Source organism: Phacochoerus africanus, chromosome 15 (assembly GCF_016906955.1).
Source record: "Phacochoerus africanus isolate WHEZ1 chromosome 15, ROS_Pafr_v1, whole genome shotgun sequence".
NCBI classification, from domain to species: Eukaryota; Metazoa; Chordata; class Mammalia; order Artiodactyla; family Suidae; genus Phacochoerus; species Phacochoerus africanus.
The window spans coordinates 77,228,014-77,249,933 of record NC_062558.1 but is presented as its reverse complement, the minus strand read 5'-3'; the positions used below and the strand labels follow the sequence as shown (position 1 = coordinate 77,249,933).

The 21,920-nt window shown below is 41.2% G+C and overlaps 1 protein-coding gene across 19 annotated transcripts in view; it reads left to right on the top strand.

Moving 5' to 3' along the window:
* Positions 1 to 21,920, top strand: part of USP54 (ubiquitin specific peptidase 54) — a 139,965-nt gene that overhangs the window by 23,377 nt on the left and 94,668 nt on the right. The window contains exon 1 of one of the 19 annotated variants that reach the window (XM_047759707.1): positions 6,387 to 6,404. The exons of the other annotated variants lie outside the window; for them this stretch is intronic. The gene's annotated coding sequence lies outside the window, so the exon portion shown is untranslated. Of the gene's footprint in view, positions 1 to 6,386; positions 6,405 to 21,920 lie in introns of those variants that run through there. 19 annotated transcript variants of the gene reach the window in all.

Genomic DNA, 21,920 nt, shown 5'->3' with positions numbered 1-21,920 from the left:
AAGTCTGGAGCTCAGAGGAAGAGACTGGAGCCGGAGATAAAATGTATGGTAGTTTTGGAGTTCCCACCATGGCACAGTGGATTAGAAATCTGACTGCAGCGGTTCAGGTCACTGTGGAGGTACGGACTCAATCCCTGGCCTGGCACCATGGATTAAAGGATCTGGCATTGCCGCAGCTGTAGCATAGGTTGCAGCCGCAGCTCCAATTCAGTCCCTGGCTGGGAACTTCCATGTACTGTGAGTATGGCCATAAAACAACAACAAAACTATGATGGTTTTATCTCAATTTCATAAATATTCATCTACAACATAATTTTTTCATGGTTGATTTATTCATCATTGTATTGATGTGTGCTGTACTTTGTGATTAATAACTTTGTAAATTCTTATTTTAATTAATTCATTATTTTTGACCATGCCCGGTGTGCCCTTAACCCACTGATAGAATCAGTAGCCTCATTTCATTCATTTCTTCTTGCTTCATTCATCCTCATTTGCTCTTATTTAATTATTTTTATACCTTTATGTAGATATCAAATTTACCAAAGAATAAGATGATTTTGCTTTTTAAAATAAATTCATCAAAAGTTCTTTAAATAGTAATCTTTTCAATGCATTTGATTTATTTGTTTGTCTGCTTTTTTTTTTTTTTTTTTTTCATGGCCATATCCCCTGTAGCATATGGAAGTTCCCAGGCTAGGAGTCAAATCGGAGCTACAGCTGCTGGCCCAAGCCATGGCCACAGCAACGTAGGATCCGAGCTGCATCTGCAACCTACACCACAGCTCATGGCAATGCTGGATCTCTAGCCCACTGAGTAAGGTCAGGGATTGAACCCACGTCCTCATGGATACTAGTCAGATTTGCTTCTGCTGGGCCATGACAGGAACTCCCACTAATGCATTTTAATTTTAATTTTTTTAAATTTTTTTATTTTTTTTTGTCTTTTTGCTATTTCTTGGGCTGCTCCCGCGGCATATGGAGGTTGCCAGGCTAGGGGTTGAATCGGAGCTGCAGCCACCAGCCTACGCCAGAGCCATAGCAACGCGGGATCCGAGCCGTGTCTGCAACCTACACCACAGCTCACGGCCACGCCAGATCGTTAACCCACTGAGCAAGGGCAGGGACCGAACCCGCAACCTCATGGTTCCTAGTCGGATTCGTTAACCACTGCGCCACAACGGGAACTCCCCACTAATGCATTTTAAATATACTAGGAGTTCCCTTGTGGCTCTGCAGGTTAAGGATCCCACATTATCACTGCTGTGGCTCTGATTACAGCAGTGGTATGGTGTGATCCCTTGCCTGAGAACTTCTACATGCTGCAGGCATGGCCAAAAAAAGTACAATAAAATAAAATATACCTAATTTCCACTTACACACGGTTGTAGTGACTGTATTATCATATAATCACATATGCATTGGAGTTCCTGTCGTGGTGCAGTGGTTAATGAATCTGACTAGGAACCATGAGGGTTCGATCCCTGGCCTTACTCAATGGGTTAAGGATCTGGCATTACTGTGAGCTATGGTGTGGGTTGCACATGTGGCTCGGATCTGGTGTTGCTGTGGCTGTGATATAGACCAGCAGCTACAGCTCTGATTCGACCCTTAGCCTGGGAACCTCCATATGCTGCAGGTGCGGCCCTAGAAAGACAAAACAAAACAAACAAATAATCACATATGCATTATCAAGCTTAACCTCACAGGATCTTTATGGTTCCTTCTCCTGATTTTAAGGCTAAGTACTAATGTCCTCTTCTTTGTCCTGGATGTGCATATAAAATAGTGAGTACTTAGTGAAAATATAACCAAATGTAACATTCTCTTTATGTTAAGATTAAAAAAAAAATTCCAAATATCTTTATCATGATCTGGGCTAGTTCCTATGAAACAGTATTTCATTGGGATATAGTCTTTTGGGGTAGTTAATACACTAGAAGTTATTTGCAAATATATGATTTATTTTTCCTTTATGTAATTTTTCCATTTGCCTGTGATTTTTAAAAAGTGAACTAGTTTTCCGAATTCATTTATTCTAATTTTTTTTGGCAGTGTTTAGGATTTTCTATGCATAGTATCATGTCATCTGCAAACAGCGACATTTTATTTCTTCCTTTCCAGTTTGAATGCCTCATTTCTTTTTCTTGTTTGATTGCTATGGCTAGGACTTCCAGTGCTATGTTGAACAAAACTGGTGAGAATGGGCATACTTGTCTTCTTTCTGATCTTTGAGGAAATGCTTTCAGCTTTTCAACTTTGAGTATGATGTTGGCTATAGGTATGGCCTTTATTACATTGAGCTGTGTTGTCTCTGTACCCACTTTGTTGAGAATTTATGTTTTATTTTTTGCTGCACCTGTGGCATGCAGATATTCTCAGGTCAGGGATCAAACCCTCCCCACAGCAGTGACCTGGGTTGCTGCAGTGACAACTCCAAATCCTTAACCTGCTGCACCACAATGGATCTCCTTTTGAGAGGTTTTTTTTTTTTGCTTTTGCTTTTTAGGGCCACACCCATAGCATATGAAAGTTCCCAGTCTAGGGGTTGAATTGGAGCTACAGCTGCCAGCCTATGCCACAGCCACAGCAACTCGGGAACTGAGCCAGATCTGTGACATACACCACAGCTCACAGCAACGCTGGATCCTTAACCCACTGAGCAAGGCCAGGGATCAAACCCACACTCATGGATTCTAGTCAAGTTTGTTAACTGCTGAGCCATGAAGGGAACTCCCTTGAGAGGTTTTTTTTTTTCTTCTTTTTCTTTTCTTTCTTTTTTTTTTTTAGGACCGCCCTTGCAGCATATGGAGGTTCCCAGGCTAGGGGCCTAAATGGAGCTACAGCTGCTGGCCTACACCACAGCCACAGCAATGCCAGATCCAAGCCGTGTTGCAACCTACACTGAAGCTCACAGCAATGCTTAACGAGGCCAGGGATTGAACCCACATCCTCATGGTTCCTAGTTGGATTCGTTTTCACTGCGCCATGACAGGAACTCCCTCCCTTGAGATTTTTTAATCATAAATTAATGTTAAATTTCGGCAGAAGCTTTTTCTATTGAGATGACCATTTGATTTTTATTCTTCAACTTGTTATTGCATTGATCAATTTGCAGTTATTGAATCATCCTTACATTGCTGGGATAAATCCCTCTTGTTCAAGATGTATGATCCTCTTTAATGTATGTTGAGTTCATTTTGTTAATATTTTGTTAAATTTTTTTTTCTATTTATGTCTGTCAGTGAAATTGGTCCGAAATTTTTTTGGTTTTTTGTGATGTCTTTGTCTGGTTTTGGTATCAGGATGATGCTGGCTTTATAGAATGAGTTTGGAAGCATTCCTTCTTGAATTTTTTGGAATAGTTTGAGAAGAATAGGCATTAAGTCTTTAAATGTTTGGTAGAATTTACCTGTGAAGCTCTCTGGTCCTGGACTTTTTTTTGTTGTTGTTGGGAGTTGTTGCTGTTTTGGCAGTGCCATGGCTTGCAGAAGTTACCAGGCCAGGGATTGAACCCACACCACAGCAGCTACCCCAGCCACAACAGTGACAACACCGCATCCTTCACCTGCTGGGCCATCAGTAAATACTTATTTATTTATTTATTGTCTTTTTAGGGCCACACCTGTGGCATATGGAAGTTCCCAGGCTAGGGGTTGAATTGGAGCTGTAACTGCCAGCCTATACCACAGCCCCAGCAACTTGGGATCCAAACTGCATCTTCGACCTACACCACAGCTCTTGGCAATGCCAGATACTTAACCCACTGAGCAAGGTCAGGGATCAAATCCATGTCCCCATGGATACTAGTTGGGTTTGTTACTGCTGAGACGTGACGGGAACTCCTATCAGTAAATTTTTAAATTTACTGATTCAACTTCAGTGATGGTAATTAGTCTGTTTATATTTTCCATTTCTTCCCGATTCTGTCTTGGGAGATAGTACATTTCTGGAATTTTTTCATTTCTTGTGGGTTGTTGTTTTTATTAGTGTATAAATGTTTGTAGTAATCTCACGATTGTCTATTTAAAAAAATTTTATTGGAGTATAGTTAACTTATGGAATATAGGTTTTTTGTTTTTTTTTTCCCCTTGACCATGCCCATGGCATGAGGAAGTTTCCAAGCCAGGGTTCAAACCCGTGCCACAGCAGCTACCTGGTGCTACGGTTGGATCCTTAACCCACTGCCCCCATAGGAGAACTCCAATTCTCTGTGTTTCTGTGGTATTGGTAGCGTCTCCTTGCTTTCATATCTGATTTTATTAATCTGGACCTTCTTCCTTTCTTTCTTTCTTCTTTTTTTTTTTTTTTTTTTGCTTTTTAGGGCCACACCTGAGGCATATGGAGGTTCCCAGGCTAGGGGTTGAATCTGAGCTACAGCTGCCAGCCTACATAGCCACAGCAATGTGGGATCCAAGCCACGTCTTCAACCTAACCACAGCTCATAGCAACGCTGGATCCCTGACCCACTGAGTGAGGCCATGGATTGAACCCACATCCTCATGGATATTAGTTTCCGGTGCACCACAATGGGAACTCCTCTCTCTTTTTTTCTTGAAGAGTTTGGTTGAAGCTGTATCAATTTTGTTTACTTAGTTCATTGATCATTTTAATTTTATTTTTAATCTGTTTCATTTATTTTTAATCTCTGTTTCATTTTAATCTTTATTTTTTTTTATTTTTTGTCTTTTCTAGGGCCGCTTCCCATGGCACTTGGAGGTTCCCAGGCTAGGGGTCTAATCGGAACTGTAGCTGCCAGCCTACACCACAGCCACAGTAACGTGGGATCCAAGCCGCGTCTGCGACCTACACCACAGCTCAGGGCAACGCCGGGTCATTAACCCACTGAGCAAGGCCAGGGATCAAACCCACAACCTCATGGTTCTTAGTCGGATTCATTAACCACTGAGCCACGATGGGAATTCCTTAATCTTTATTTTTAATCTCTGTTTCATTTCAATTTCGTTTACTTAGTTCATGGATCATTTTAACTTTATTTTTAATCTCTGTTTCATTTATTTCCTCTCTGATCGTTATTATTTATTTCTTCCTCCTGAGTTTGGATTTTGCTTTTCCTTTTTCTATTTCCTTTAGGTGTTAAATTAGATAGTTAATTTGAGATTTTTCTTGTTTTCTGAGATAGACCTGTATTGCTCTAAACTTCTCAGAGAATTCCCTTGTAGCTCATGGGGTTAAGGATCCAGCATTGTTTCTGCTATGGCTCAGGTTGCTGCTATGGCGGGGGTTTGATTCCTAGCCCTAGAACTCCCACATGCCATGGCCAGAGCTGAAAAGAAGAAATAAATAAACTTTTCTCTCAGAACTTCTTTTGCTGTATCACAATAGATTTTGAATCTTTGTTTTTCCATTCTCATTTGCCTTCATGTATTTTCAATTTTTTTCCTTGATTTCTTTAGTAACCCATTGGTTGTTTAGTAGCATATTGTTTACCTCCACGTTTGTGTTTTTGCAGTTCCCTCTTTTTTTTTTTTTTTTTTGTCTTTTTAGGGCCACACCAGCGGCATATGGAGGTTCCCAGGCTAGGGTCCATTCGGCGCTGTAGCCTCTGGCTACACCAGAACCACAGCAACTCGGGATCTGAGCTGCGTCTGCAACCTACACCACAGCTCACGGCAACACCAGATCCTTAACCCACTGAGCGAGGTCAGGGTTCGAACCCCCGTCCTCATGGATGCTAGTTGGGTTCGTTAACTGCTGAGCCACAATGGGAACTCCCTCTTCTTTTTTTCTTGTAGTTGATTTCTAGTCTCATACCATTGTGGTGAGAAAAGATCCCTGATGTGATTTAAATCTTCTGAAGTTTGTTGAGACTTGTTTTGATAATTACTTTGAACTTTTTATGGCGTAGATTGCTTATTTCTGCTTCATTTAGTTCTTTTTGTGAGGTTTCTTTTTCCTTATTTGGAACATTTTCCTCTGTCTTTTCATTTTGCCTGATTCTCTGTGTTTATTTCTACATATCAGATAGGTTGTTTACACTTTCCGATCTTGGAGAAATGACCTTATATAGGAGATGTCCTTTGAGGCCCAGCAACACTCTCCTTTCTGATCACCAGAGCTGTAAGCTCTAGAGATGCTCCCTGTGTGGGCTAGATGAGGCCATTTTGTTATTGTGGACTGACTACTGGTGGGTGGGGCTGGCTCTAGGCCCAAAACTGACACAGGCCTTGCCTCTTGTGTTGTCTGCCAGCCCACTGGAGGGTGGGGCTGGATCCTGTCCTGGCTAGCTCTACAGCCCAAGGGTCCCCTGGTTGGTGCTGGCCTGCTGGTGTGGGCAAGGCTGTGTCTTAGAACGTCTGGCTGTGTGGCTCAGGGGGTCCCAAAGCTGGTGCTGGCTCACTGGGCAGGGCTGTGTCCTGGGGCTGGTGCTTGCCTGCTGGTTGGTGAGTAAGTCTCCGTACTAATAGGATAGAGGGAGGACTCCAAAATAGGAATTGTCAGCACCAGTATCCTGTGGTAGAACAAGCTTCAAAAATTGGCTGTTGCCAGTGTTTGTGTTTCTAGGATGAGCTCTAGTTATCTTCTGCTTCTCCACAAGGCTCTCCAATATCAGCAAGTAGGTCTGACCCAGGCTTCTTTGAAATTACTGTCTCTGAACTGGAAATCAGAGCGTGTGAGAGTTTTCACATACCGTTTAAGAGCAGAGTCTGTGTTTCTACAGTCTCCTGCCTCTTTCCTTTGTAAGCCCCACTAGCCATCAAAGCCAGATATTCTTGGGGACCCATCTTCCTGATTTGGCTGAGGAGCCCATGTGGGCTCAGACCCCTCCCTTCTTAGAACCTCTGTAATTCTACTTATCCTCCCACCTGCCTAGGAGTGTGTCTTAACTGTACTCTGCCTTTCTACCCATCTGTTGTGGTTCCTTATTTATACTTTTAGTTATGTAAAACCTTTTCTGCTAGTCTTTAGGTCATTCTCATAGATAGTTGTTTTGTAAATAGTTGTAATGTTTATGTGCCCACAGGTTCTTCTTACTTCAACATCTTGGCTACACCTCCATACTGTACTCTTTGGAGTACATTTCTTTTATATTGGTATGGACTCAGATATTTATTTTATACTTTAGGTTATAATCCAATATTATTATTATTTTTTTTTAAGGCTGCACCCACAGCATATGGAGGTTCCCAGGCTAGGGGTTCAATCCAGAACTGTAGTTGCTGGCCTACATCACAACCACAGCAACACTATCCGATCCTTGTCTGTGACTTACACCACAGCTCACAGCAGCGCCAGATCCTTAATCCACTGAGTGAGTCCAGGGATCGAACCTGCGTCCTCTTGGATGCTAGTCAGATTTGTTTCTGCTGAGCCATGACGGCAGCTCCTACACTTTAAAAAAATTTTTTTGGGGGGAATTTTATCCTTCTCAAATTATTTTAGGTTTAGCTATGAGGAACTCCTTTGATTGTTTCCTATGTCACTTTGATCTATCTCTATCAATTTAAGATTTTTGTTTTGGTTTGGTTTTAGCATTAACTTACCTTCTGACATTATCAGATGCTCCAACCTCATCTTATATATTTCCTGTTCCAGGCCCAGAAACAGCCATTTCTCAGCTGATAGAACAAGTTAATAATATGAGTGTATAATAGACACATATCTATAAATATTTTTAGATGTAACCATAGCTGAACCCAAGTTCATATCCCAACTCTAATCCATATGGATAATTTTAGCCTTTTTCTCCTTATCTGTAACCTCCCTTTCCAAAAGTGAGAAGCCTTGTACCATCTTCCATTCATTTACTTAATTGTGCAATTACCGTATACATGTATAGTGTTTTCAGATTGTTAACTTGTACACCTGTGCAAACAGCTTTACTAGCTAGAATGCAGCGGTAATGTATAGTTCCTTGTGTTTTTAGTCTTACAGACTCTACTCTTTTCTGGAGTTATTTAGGTCAGTTACTTTATCCTCTGTCTCCTTCAGTGAGATTGTTTAATACATTTGTATCTTTTTATTATGGAAGATTTCAAACATGTACAAAAGAAAGAAGAGTACATTGAACCCACATGTACCCATCACCAGCTTCATCAATTATTGTTAAAACACATGGTCATTTGCGTTTCATCTGTCCTTCCCCCTACTCCCTGCTACTCAGCCCATAATTATTTTGAAGGAAATCCCATACATGTTATTTCAGCTGTAAATATTCCCAAATGAGACTTACTGTAATTTAATCAATCCCCTATTGATAGACATTTTTTATAGTACTAGCTGTAAATATCCTTTTACATTATCTTTGCAAGCTGTAGGGTAAATTTCTAGAGGTTGAAATAAAGGGTATAAATATAAACTTTTTTCTTTTTTTGATTTTTAGGGCCGCACCCATGGCATATGGAAGTTCCTAGACTAGGGGTCGAATCTGAGCTGCCAGACTATGCCACAGCCATAGCAACGTGGGATCCGAGCTGCTTCTGTGATCTTCACCACAGCTCACGGCAATGATGGATCCTTCATCCACTGACCGAGGCCAGGGATTGAACCTGCATCCTCATGGATACTAGTTGGATTCGTTTCCACTGTTTCACAATGGGAACCCCAAAATAAACATTTTAAATTGAGAAATACTACCAAGTAAATTTTATTTCTACCAAGGGTGAGTGAGAATTTACCCCTCTCCTCACCTACTCTGATTTTCCCAACTTTTAAATATTTGGCATTCTGAGATGTGAAAAGTGATATGTATTTTCATTTTGCATTTCTTTCTTTAATTATGGATAAGATAGGACATTTTTCCTGTCTTTATTGACTATTTTTTTTCCTTCTATGAACTGCGCAATTTAAATTTTTTCTCTCAGGAGTTCAGGCTGTTTTGCAATGGGATTGGTGGCGTCTTGGGAGGGCTGAGATGCAGATTTGATCCCTTGCCTGGCACAGCAGGTTAAAGATCTGGCATTGATGAAGCTTCGGCTTATGTTGCAGCTGCGGCTCCGATCTGATCTCTCGCCTGGACTCCATGTGTTGTGTGGTAGCCAAAAAAAAAAAAGAAAAAGAATTAAGTAAATTTTTTGTTTAAGAAAATGACACAAAGGACCATTTCCTTTCCGAAACCATTAATACTATGCTGTCATGTCTCCCTTTTCCCCTGTTCCCAGCTCAGATCACCAACTCAGGAGTAGTGTTTAAATCTCTTTAATGAAGGTAAATACTTGTCCATTTTCCATTTTTCCCCCTTCTGTCCTTTCACTCACCAGAAGATCATTAGCTCTCTGTTTTCTTTGCACCCTGAGCACAGTCAGATTGTTTATCAAACAGATGGTTTTAAGTCAGCTTCTTCCTGAGTACACTGGGGAAATTTGCCCAAAAAGCAACAGGAAGGATTTCTTCAGACATGTGGGGGAATGTTTGCAATTGTTTAGCAAAGGGTGTGCCCAGCAAGTATCATTTCAGGCTGCCTCCTGTTCTTTCTTTCCACCCAAACATAAGACTTGTACTCTGTTGCTGCTGTGCCATTTCGGTGGCATTTTCAGCCTTGTTTTTGTTAAAGTGAATTAGCTGTGTCTCTTTACTGGAACATATGTGTGATCAGGCAGTATTACTGTTGGCTTCTTGACTAGGGAAATGGTGACTGCATTCTGTTCTGAACTGAATGACTGTGTCAAAGAGTGAGAATGCCCTGATAGCCTGATTTTCTTGCTTTTGTATTCTTTAAAAACAGATATTCAAAATCTCATACACACAGAAGTTGTTTGCCAAGCATTTGAAGACATCTAGTTCTACCAGGTGGCAGCTGTTGTTGTTTATTGGGAACTAATTAAAACCACAGATATGAAACAAAGTGTCCTTGTTTTGCAAAAGAGGAAAACTGTGATTTTTAAAATAACAGCTTTATTGAGATATAATCCACATACCACACCATTCACCTGTTTAAAGTGTACAATTCAGTGGTTTTTAGTATCTTTACAGAGTTGAACAACCATCACCACAATCAATTTTCGAACATTTTTATCACTTCCTGAAGGAATGGTATTCCTATTAGCAGTCACTTTCCACTTCCTTCACACCTTCTCTCAGCCCTAGGCAACTACTCATCTATTTTTTATCACTGTAATTTGCTTATCTGGGTATTCCATATAATTGGAATCATACAATAGATGGTCTTTGTGATTGGCCTTTTTACTTAGCATAATGTTTTCAAGGTTTGTACATGTTGTAGCATGTATTAGTACTTCGTTTTTAGGATGGCTAAGTACTATTGTATGGTATGAATCACATTTTATTTATCCATTTATCAGTTGATGTATATTTGGGTTGTTTCCATTTTTTGGCTGTTTTGAATAATGCTGCTATGATGTATAGGCTTTTGAGTGAATATAGATTTTAATTTCTCTTGAAGAATATCTCTATCTGTTTATCTTACCTCTAGGAATAGAATTGCTGTGTCACACATTAACTCTGTGTTTAATCTTTTGAGGATCTACCAGACTTTTTTTTTGCTTGGGCCGTGGTCATGGCATGCGGAAGTTCGCAGGCTAGGAATTAAACCCACATCACATCAGTGACCCGAGCCACAGCAGTGACAACACCAAACCTTTAACTGCTGAGCCACCAGGAAATTCGCCAGACTGCGTGACTGCGCCATTTTACATTTTTGCCAGCAGTGTAAGAAGATTCAGATTTCTTTACGTTCTTGTCACCATTTATAATTATCCATATTTTTTTATTATATTCATCTTGGTTTGAAGAGGTGGTTTGGATCTTCATTTCATTGTTTAACTTAACCTGAATTTGTTTTTTAAATTGTTAATAAAATTTATTTTTAGAATAATTTTAGATTTACAGAAAAATCGAGCAGATAGTGTTACCCAATTCAGGTTCTTACGGTTGCTGCTCAAAAGCCATTATTTGAGAGATAAGTGTTGGTTGCGAAGGAATGGTTGCTCTATTCAGGAGGCTGGCAATCTGGGGAGATGGTGGACTTGGGTCCAAAATCCAGCACCAAAGATTCTGCTCCACTGCAAAGGCTTTTAAAGGGAGAATCATTTGGGGAGGGGGGGGTCAGAGTCTTGGTTATTTTCCATTGTGTGCAGACTTTCTTCTAATTGGTTGGTGGTGAGGTAACTGAGTGGTGTTCCAAGAATCTTGTTCTCACCCTGAAGTTATCATTCTCTACCTAGGTGGGGATCTTAAGGTATTATTGTGTGTATTCCTTGAGGAGGAACCAGGACTCTACTTTATTGCTGCATTGTTGTTTCTAGATTGCTCCTCCTCTGTTTCTGCATTTCCTCTCTTCCCTGATAAGCAACTGTTTGAATCTGCCCTTTGGAATTTAGGGAAGGTCAAGGTGACTAAGCAAAGCCTGTTTCTTCCTACAAACAAGAAACAGGAGACAAGGAAAGGAATTGTACCCAGAAGGTCCTGCTCCATTTCAGTGGTAGAGTTCCCATATGGTAATGAAACTGAAATACCTCTGACTTGAACCCAGCCTAAACCCAGATTGGGACTTGAACCCACCTTTTTTTTTTTTTTTTTTTTTTTGGTCTTTTTAGAGCTACAGGTGTGGCATATGAAAGTTCCCAGGCTAGGGGTTGAATCAGAGCTGCAGCTGCCAGCCACAGCCACAGCCATGCTGTATCTGAACTTCATCTGCAACCTACACCCCAGCTCACGGCAATGCCGGATCCTTAACCCACTGAGCGAGGCCAGGGATCAAACCCATATCCTCATAGACATTAGTTAGGTTTGTTACCACTGAGCCGCAACTGGAACTCCAACCGGTAGTTTTTTAAATTGGAATCACTCACCTGGTGTCTGGACTTACTGAAGTTCAGGTTCTTTGTGTCTCAGCCCAGAAGTAATTCAGCAAGAGACAAAGTGCTAGGCAAGAAATAGATTTACTAAGATAGGACACTTGTGAGAGCTACAAGTGGGCTGAGAAGGAGGCTCTGCTCAGAGGATTAGGTGGTATACATTTTTGTAATCCAAGGAAAGTGGGGAGGGGGAAAAGACAGGCTTCTTCCTCATTCTTCAAGTAGGCTCACATCACTAGCTCCTCCTTCACACTGGGTAAGAGAATATTTGACCCTATGAGTTCAAACTAGGACTGTGGGAGTTCCCATTGTGGCGCAGTGGTTAATGAATCCGACTAGGAACCATGAGGTTGCGGGTTCGATCCCTGGCCTTGCTCAGTGGGTTAAGGATCCGGCGTTGCCGTGAGCTGTGGTGTAGGTTGCAGACGCGGCTTGGATTCCGCGTTGCTGTGGCTGTGGTGTAGGCCAGTGGCTACAGCTCCGATTTGACCCCTAGCCTGGGAACCTCCATATGCCGTGGGAGCAGCCCAAGAAATGGCAAAAAGACAAAAACAAAAAAACAAAAAAAAAACAACTAGGACTGTGATGGTGTTTATTCAAATCAGAAGGGTGGTAACATATGTTAAAATATGTTGAATCATCTTAGGTTTCTGTATAATGAGGGTCTCTTACTTCAGAATGTTGTCTTTCCCTTCGATTCCCATCCTTGGTCCTAAGGATCATTACCTTGCGGAAGTTGAATGCATGCCTCATTTTATCTTTCACTTAATGACTGGAGGTATATCTCTTTTACTTATGGTTTTATAGTTAAGCAAGCCTGCTTCCTTCCCCGATGTTCTGGTGGATTTCTTGAGTGATTATTAACTTAGAGTAGTCTCCCAAAGTTCCCTAGGTTTCCCTCTCTGTCTGTGGTCCCCTGGGGACTTCTCCAACTACTTGTGTAACTATTCCATGCTATCCCTATCACTATCTCTCCACACATAGTTTCCTCTATTATTAACATTTTAGGTATGGTACATTTGTTGCAATTAATAAACCAGTATTGGAGTTCCCGTCGTGGCTCAGTGGTTAACGAATCCGACTAGGAACCGTGAGGTTACAGGTTTGATCCCTGGCCTTGCTCAGTGGGTTAAGGATTCGGCGTTGCCGTGAGCTGTGGTTTGGGTTGCAGCTGCAGCTTGGATCCTGCGTTGCTGTGGCTTTGGCATAGGCCGGCGGCTACAGCTTCCATTAGACCCCTAGCCTGGAACCTCCATATGCTGCAGGAGTGGCTCAAGAAAAGGCAAAAAGACAAAAAAAAAAAACAACCCCATAGATACTGGTTGTGTTTGTTACCATTGAGCCGCAACGAGAATTCCCTTATTACCTTGATGGTGTCCATTGAAGCATGAAAGTTTTAATTTTTATTTGTTATTTATTTTTTAGTAAAGTATAGTTGATTTATGATATTCCTTCAACTTCTGCTGTACAGTAATGTGACCCAGCCACACATACACATACATCCTATCTTACATCATGGTCTAACCCAAGAGACTGGGCACAACTCCCTGTGCTATACAGAAGGACTCTGTTACTTATCTGCTATAAATGTATAGTTTACGTCTACCAACCTCAAACTCCCATCTGTCCCCTTCTCTCTTCCCTCCGCCCTGGCAAATGCAAGTCTATTACTTTTTATTTTTTAATTTTTTTGGCTATACCCATGGCGTACAAAAGGTCCAGGGCCAAGGTTGAATCTGCACCACACCAGCGACCCTAGCCACTGCAGTGATAAATAGTGCTAGATCATTAACATACTACACCACAAGAGAACTCCAAAAAGTTTTAATTTTTAAGTCAGGTTTATCTGTTTTTCTTTATGCTGCTTGTGTTATACCTAAGGGGACTTTGCTGAACCCAAGGTCTTGAAGTTGTATGTTTATATGTATAAATTTTTATAGTTTTAGCTCATTTATTTATTCAATCCATTTTCAGTTAATTCTTGCATGTGGTGTGAGATAAAAGTCTAGCTGCATTCTTTTGCATATGGATATCCAGTTGCATTTAAGCAGGTAGGGTAGGGGGTCCCGGGAGAAAGAAACAGGCATGGCTTTCTTGACACAAGAGAAGGCATTTTTGGCCTAAACCATTTTGTAATCTAATCCTGGCTACAAAGCCTGTTTTTGAACAGGTCTCTGTAATTAAGGATTCTAAGGGAACAAAGGAATGCAGAAACAAATAGACTTATCAGATAAGAGAGGTGACAGTAGCGAAGATAATGGAACAATTGTAAAGACTCCCAGTGCTGGAGTTAAGGAACCAACTAAGAACCCTGAGGACATGGGTTTGATCCCTGGCCTTGTTCAGTGGGTTAAAGGATCTGGCGTTGCCGTGACCTGTGGTGTAGGTCGCAGACGTGGCTCAGATGTGGCATTGTTGTGGCGTAGGCTGGTAGCCATAGATAGCTCCGATTCGACCTCTAGCCTGGGACCCTCCATATGTCTTGGGTGCAGCCCTAAAATGACAAAAGACAAAAGACCAAAAAAAAAAAAAAAAGACTTCCAGTTCTTTTCCAGTGGTAAAAGGTTAGCAAAGAAATGTTCAACGACCAGATCAACTGGAACCCTAGGGATGTTGATGTTGACTTTTCTGACCCTTATGACTTCAGAGTCCACTAAAGCTTGGACTCTGTCATTGGCCCAAGCCTCTTCATGAATATACATATAACCTTAGCTTAAAACTTTCCCACTGTTTGGGAAGACACTGCTTTGGGAAAGATCTGTGATATTCTCCTTACTTGCTGCAAGTTGTAAAACCTTCCTCCTGACATCTGGCTTTGTTGTGTCTTTTGGCTTTATACCCAGTAAGAGGCAAACCCAATTTTGGGGTAACAGCTTCAATACTGTTTGTTAAAGAGACTATTCTTTCCCTATTGAATGGTCCTGGCACAATTGTATGATTTTTTTTTTTTTGTCTTTTTGCCATTTCTTGGGCCGCTCCTGCAGCATATGGAGGTTCCCAGGCTAGGGGTCGAATCGGAGCTATAGCCACTGGCCTATGCCAGAGCCACAGCAACAGAGGATCCGAGCCGTGTCTGCGACCTACACCACAACTCATGGCAATGCCGGATCATTAACCCATTGAGCAAGGCCAGGGATCGAACCCGCGACCTCATGGTTCCTAGTTGGATTCGTTAACCACTGCGCCACGACAGGAACTCCCAATTGTGTGATTTTTAAGGTTCAGTTGAACTTGGGGAAAAAGTTGGCATGCATATCTTTTTTTTTTTTTTTTTTTTAGGGCTTCCTGTGGCATATGAAAGCCTGTGGGCTAGGGGTTGAGTCACAGCTGCAGCTCTTGGTTTACGCCATAGCCACAGCCATGCCAGATCTGAGCCTTATCTTCAACCCACACCACAGCCTGTGGCAACGCTGGACCCTTAACCCCCAGAGCAAGGCCAGGAATGGAATCTGTATCCCTATGGACACCTGTCAGATTTTTAACCTGCTGAGCCGCAAGGGAACTCCCTACATGCATATCTATCCCAAATCAGTTATAGTTTGCGGAAGTGTGGTAGAAATCTCAGAAGCTTTCACTTCAGCTAGAGAAGACCAGAAACGGTTCAGGAAACAATATTAAATCACACTGTGGACAGCTTACCACAACTGCAGACTCAATTTTCAAAAGATTCTTTTGAAACCTTTTATTTTAGGGCCACACCTGTGACATATGGAAGTTCCTGAGCTAGGGGTTGAATCGGAGCTGCACCTGAGGCCTACACTGAAGTTTGCAGTAACGCTTGATCCTTAATCCACTGAATGAGGCCAGGGATCAAACCCACATCCTCATGGTTACTAGTTGGATTCGTTTGTGCTGCGCCAAAACGGGAACTCCCTGATCCTTAAACTTTTTAAGGAAAATTTTTGCCTTTAGAATCTTCTGTTTTAGCACACATAATCATATCAGTGACATAGGGAGGGGTTATCAGAACTGGGAGCAAATTGCTCTTCTGATTGTTCCTGAATTAAATTTGTGGCCATCCTGAACTTTTGCCATTGTCGTCACTGTCCTTTAATCAATCCTTTCATTATATGCCTTCCCTAAATCTTTATAGATTTGGAATAAAAGCACTTGAAGAAGGAGCTCTAGAAATGGATTTGGGGTCTGAGGGTTTGAAGAGCTTTAAGATAAGGACAGAGCAGGTGAAAATGAGAAAAATATAGAATTAGGGGTCGGACATGTTCTGAGGAAATGTGATAATGTAGAAGCAGCATAACTGTGCCTCAATGTCTACTTCTCCTTTCAGGAAGTAGTAATTTCAAGCTCTGTATGGTCTCATGAGATTGCATGGGCAGAGTCTGTCTAATCTGTTCTGGAGTCTATAAAACAGGAATAGGCTAGCAACATAATTTTTACTGGCACTCAATATTTGGTCAGCTTTCCCCCCATCATCATTTTCTTCTTTCTTTTTTTCTTCTTAGGCATGCCTCTCTTCTTCCTTGATTGTGCCTTAAACTTGTAGTCTTAAGATTTAAAAAAAGAATGAAAGGTTCACATTTTTTACCACTTTCTGTGAGACTGATATTTAGGTGATTCTCTAGTATCCTTGAGAGATACCTATATTCTTACTCCTCTCAAGGAGCTTTCAGTCTATTTGAAGAAATTTTAAACCCTTGTTCTAGAGATATGTTGGCTGTGATCATAGTGACATGATGCTATTTCAAATAATTTTTGGGATGATGCAAGTTGTAACTGAACATATGAATTTAAATGATACTATTTAAAACATTAGAAGCCCAAATATGTGGCCTCTGACTGCCTTTGCTCTTTTTTCGGAATTCATTTGTGTGAGAAATACAGATATGTTTTTGAATGGCTTTGTTGCTTAGGTCTGTGATTAACAGCTAGAGCTTCTCCAAAGTGTGTCTTTGGGATCATATTTTTTTTTTTGTTTTTGCCTTTTTCTTCTCCCTTCTTTCTCTGCAATATACCTCTTTTCAGTAATGTGTACTTGAGTAAAATAATGACCTATTTAAGGTACATAAACTATTTTCTAACATTGAATAAAACTCAGAGTAAAAACTAGATACAAATTAGTATGAAAATAAAAGTTTTTACCATTTTCCATGGACTTTCCAGTATATTCTTCTTTACAATCTAGAATCAAAGGCTAGAATGTTTTCTCTTAGGTTCTTTGTTAACTAAGATAAAGTCCGTATTCTAGTTTCATTTTCTAAAACTCCAGTTTAACAGAACTCCATTAAACTTTTTTCCCCATGTGAATATACAGCCCAGAAATCAAATGCTACTCTTCTGTGGGCTTCCACTTGATATAAAGCAGCCTCTACCCTGCCCCTTCCCACTTTAGTCCTTCATAGTTTATTTAAAAGTCCCCACATTTTCTCATTACTTTTAGAGTGCTAGAATCAAGAGATTTTATTTTATTTTATTTTTATTTATTTATTTATTTTTTCTTTTTGTTTCTTCTAGGGCCGCACCTGCGCCATGTGGAGGTTCCCAGGCTAGGGGTCTAATTGGAGCTGTAGCTGCTGGCCTATGCCAGAGCCGCAGCAACGCAGGATCTGAGCCGTGTCTGCAGCCTATACCACAGCTCACGGCAATGCTGGATCCTTAACCCACTGAGCAAGGGCAGGGATTGAACCCGAAACCTCATGGTTTCTAGTTGGATTCGTTAACCATTGAGCCACGACAGGAACTCCAGAATCAAGAGGTTTTATTTTCTAATTTGGCTCCTACTTTGGAGCCACTCACTGTCTTTACTGCCAACATCAGCATTATAATTAGCATCTCAGAAGTAAAAATTAGCAAAAATGGCTTTGCTTTGAGGTTACTCCAAGAAAGAGTCACCTTGGTGTTTCTTTAATTTTGGTCAGTTTGATTAATATGTGTCTTGGAGTATTCCTCCTTGGGTTTATTTTATATGGTACTCATTGCGCTTCCTGGATTTGAGTGAGTGGTTTCTTTCTCATGTTAGGGAAGTTTTTGGTTATTATCTCTTTGAATATTTTTTCTGTCCCCTTCTCTCTCTCTCCTCCTTCTGGCACCCCTATAATACAGATGTTGATGCATTTAACGTCCCAGAGTTCTCTGAGACTCTCTTCATTGCTTTTCAATCTTTTTTCTCTTTTTTGTTTCACAGCCATAATTTCCACTAATCTGTCCTCCACCTCGCTTATTCATTCTTCTGCCTCCTATATTCTGCTGTTGGCTGCTTCTAATGAATTTTTTATTTCAGTTACTGCATTTTTCATCTCTTCTTGTTTTTTTTTTTGTCTTTTTGCCTTTTCTAGGGCTGCTTCCTGTGGCATATGGAAGTTCCCAGGCTAGGGGTCTAATTGGAGCTGTAGCTGCCAGCCCACGCCACAGCCACAGCAATGTGGGATCTGAGCCATGTCTGCGACCTACACCACAGCTCATGGCAACGCCGGATCCTTAACCCACTGAGCAATGCCAGGGATCAAACCTGCAACCTCATGGTTCCTAGTTGGATTCGTTAACCACTGTGCCATGATGGGAACTCCCTGCATCTCTTCTTGTTTAAGTTTTATATCTTGTATCTCTTTGCTCAGTGTTTCCTGTAAATTATCCATCTTTGCCTCCAGTTTATTTCCAATGTCTTGCATCATCTTCAGCATCAACAGTCTAAAGTCTTTTTCCTGGAGGCTGAGAATATCCTGATCACTTAGCTGTTTTTCTGGTTTTTTTTTCTTGTTCCCTTAGCTGAGTTATAGTTTTCTGTCTTTTCATTTTTATAGGTTTTTGGTGTGGTGACCTTTTTACAGATAATAGAATTGTAGCCTCTCTTACTTCTGGTGTCTGCCCCCCTAGTGGCTGAAGTTGGTGGGGGAGGGGGACTTGCTGTAGGCTTCCTGATGAGAGGGGCTGATACCTGCCCACTGTTAGGTGGAGCTGATTCCTATCCCTCTGGTGGGTGGGACTTTGTCTCTGGGTGAGATTAAATGTGGCTGTGTGCCTGGGGGGCCTTTAGGCAGTCTGTTTACTGTTGGGCAGAGCTGTGATCCCACCTGGATTGTTCTTTGGCCTGGGCCTTCTCAGGCTGATGGGTGGGGCCAGATTTTCCCAAAATGGCCACCTCCAGAGAAAGGCACACTGCTGAATATTCCCAAGAGCTTTGCTTCCAATGTCCTTCCCCCACAACAAGCCACATTCACCCCTGTTTTTCCAGGACATCCTCCAAGAACTGCAGTCAGATTTGACCCAGATTTCTATGGAGACTTAGCTTTGCCCTGGGACTCAGTGCACATGAAAGTCTGTGTGCATCTTTTAAGAATGATATTTCTCTTTCCCCCAGTCCCATGGAGCTCCTGCACACAAGCCCCACTGGCCTTCAATGTCAGATGCTCCAGGGGTTCTTTCTCCCAGTGCCAGATCCCCACACATGAGGGTTTGATGTGAGGCTCAGAATTCTCACTCCTGTAGGTGAGTCTTCGTGAAACAGTTACTTTCCAGTCTGAGGGGCTTCCCACCTGGGAGGTATGGGGTTGCTTATATCACGTAATCACCCCTTCTACCTCTTGATGTGGCCTCTTCTTTGTCTTCTGGAGTAGGATATCTTTTTGAAAGTTTCTGGTCCATTTAGTTGAAGATTGCTCAGCATTTGGTTTTAAATTTTGTTGTTTTTAGGAGAGAAGTTGAGCTCCAGTCCTTCTATTCCACCATCTTAATCGCATCTGCACTTCGGTGTTTCTTAGAGAAATTCTATTGTCTTTTACAGCTCTAAGAAAAGCAAAATATTATTTTATTAAATTGAACATTCTGCAAGAGCCCAGAAATGAACCCACACACATGTGGTGAATTAATCTTCAACAAAGGAGGCAAGAATATACAACGGAGAAAAGATAGTCTCTTCAGCAAGTGGTGTTGGGAAAGTTGGACAGCCCTATGTAAATCATTGAAGTTAAAATACACCTTCCCACCATACACAAAAAATAAACTCAAAATGGCTTAAAGACTTAAATATAAGACAGGACACCATAAAACTCCTAGACGAGAACATAGGCAAAACATTCTGTGACATAAATTGTACCAGTATTTTCTTGGGTCAGTCACCCAAGGCAATGGAAATAAAAGGAAAAAAAAAATGAGACCCAAACAAACTTATAAGCTTTTGTACTGCAGAGGAAACCATAAACAGAACAAAAAGACAACAAAAAAACTGGGAGAAAATGTTTGTAAATGACATGACGGAGAAGGGCATACTTTCCAAAATTTAGTAACCAAAAAACCCAAACCACTGAACAGTGGGCAGGGAGTTCCCACTATGGCAGAATGGGTTAAGAATCCAACTGTAATGGTGCTTGGGTTGCTGAGGAGGCACAGGTTAGATCTCTGGCCTGGTGCAGTGGGTTAAAGGATCAGGCATTGCTGCAGCTATGGTGTAGCTTGCAGCTGGGGCTTTGATTCAATTCCTGGCACAGGAACATTCATATGCCTCGAGTGTGGTCATAAAAAAAAAGAAAGGAAGAAAAGTGGGCAGAAGAACTAAATAGACACTTCTTGAAAGAAGACAGACAGATGGCCAATAGGCACGTGAAAAGGTGCTCAGCATAGCTCCTTATTAGAGAAATGCAAATCGAAACTGTAATTAGGTACCACCTCACACCAATCAGAATGGCCGTCATTAAAAAATCTATAAGTAATAAGTGCTGGAGAGGGTGTGGAGGAAAGGTAGCCCTCTTACAACTTTGGTGGGAATGTAAATTCTTTTGACTACTCTAGTCATTAATTGGTTGAGCCTGCTGTTTGGAACTCTGAGAATGCCTAGGAGACTAAAGGCTTTTTTCCGCAAACAAGAAACAGGGGACACGGAGGGGCTTTTGTATCTGGGAAGGCTCTGCAGGGTCCTGCTCAGTTTCACTCATATAACCAGTGTCATCCAATTTCAGGATTCTTAGACATTTAAAAATGACATCTAAAACCATGTATCTCTCTCTCCTCCTTGACCTAGCAATCATGCCCACAGAAACACTCCTACAAGCAATTTGGCACTCTTCCAGCACAAAACTGTAGTTAACTCAATTTATTTTGGGTTGAGAGATGCAGTAGTTGACAAAGGGTTCTCTTTCTATATGAGACAGAATCTCTTGTGTAGTCTTCAAAAAGAAGTAAGAAATGTCCAAAAATAACTTACACAAGACACAATGTAAGTATGTAGGAGAGTTTTGGGTGAAGTTTTTTCTGAGGGGCTTCAAAAGAGGTTAAAGTCCATTAGGATGAGATTTCCCTGTGGATCACCTCTCTTGACTGGCTGAAATTAAAAGTCATGTTATCTAGTTGCATTGTAACCAGAGTTGAAGCTCTATAACTCTGCCCCAGTTCAATAGTTTTATTTGATTAATTCCACAATTAATATATTTTTTAAAGATTTTATTGGAGAGTTTGACCTTGATATTTGTTATGTTCTTTTTTTTTTTGGCCACTGCATGTGGCTTGACGTGGGATCTCAGTTTCCAGACCAGAGATTGAGCCCAGCCTACAGTGGTAAAAGCACTGAATCCTAACCACTAGACCACTGGGGACCTCCCCCAAGTACATTCTTTTTTCAGGGTCACACCTGCAGCATATGGAAGTTCCTGGGCTAGGGGTTGAATTGGAGCCACATCGGCCAGCCTATACCACAGCCACAGTAATGTTGGATCCTTAACCCACTAAGTGAGGCCAGGGATTGAACCTGCATCCTCATGAATAGTAGTTGGGTTTGTAACCCACTGAGCCACAACAGGAACTTCCAGTTACATTCTTTTTTTTGGGGGGGGGGTATATAGCATTGATCATAGAAATCCTGTGTTTCACATTTTGAAATGGAAGTAACATTCCCTTTCCCCAGCAAGTGCTGGGAGACCTGAAATAGAATGCTAATGGTTAGCAAAAGAAAAGCTGTTGTATCTTTTTCTTTTTTTTTTTAATTTGGGCACTTCCCATGTTGGGAAAGGACTAATGTAAGAGCTTAATTAGTTTTGGGCAGTGTCTGAATTTGTTTAATTTTCCCAATAAATCTTAATTAAATCTTAAAAAATCAAAATCATATATTTTCTCTTAACCTGTAGAAATACAACAGCTCTTTCTATTTGGCAAGAATTGTGCTGATGAGTATTTTTTATCAGTAAGCTTATAGAAAAACTC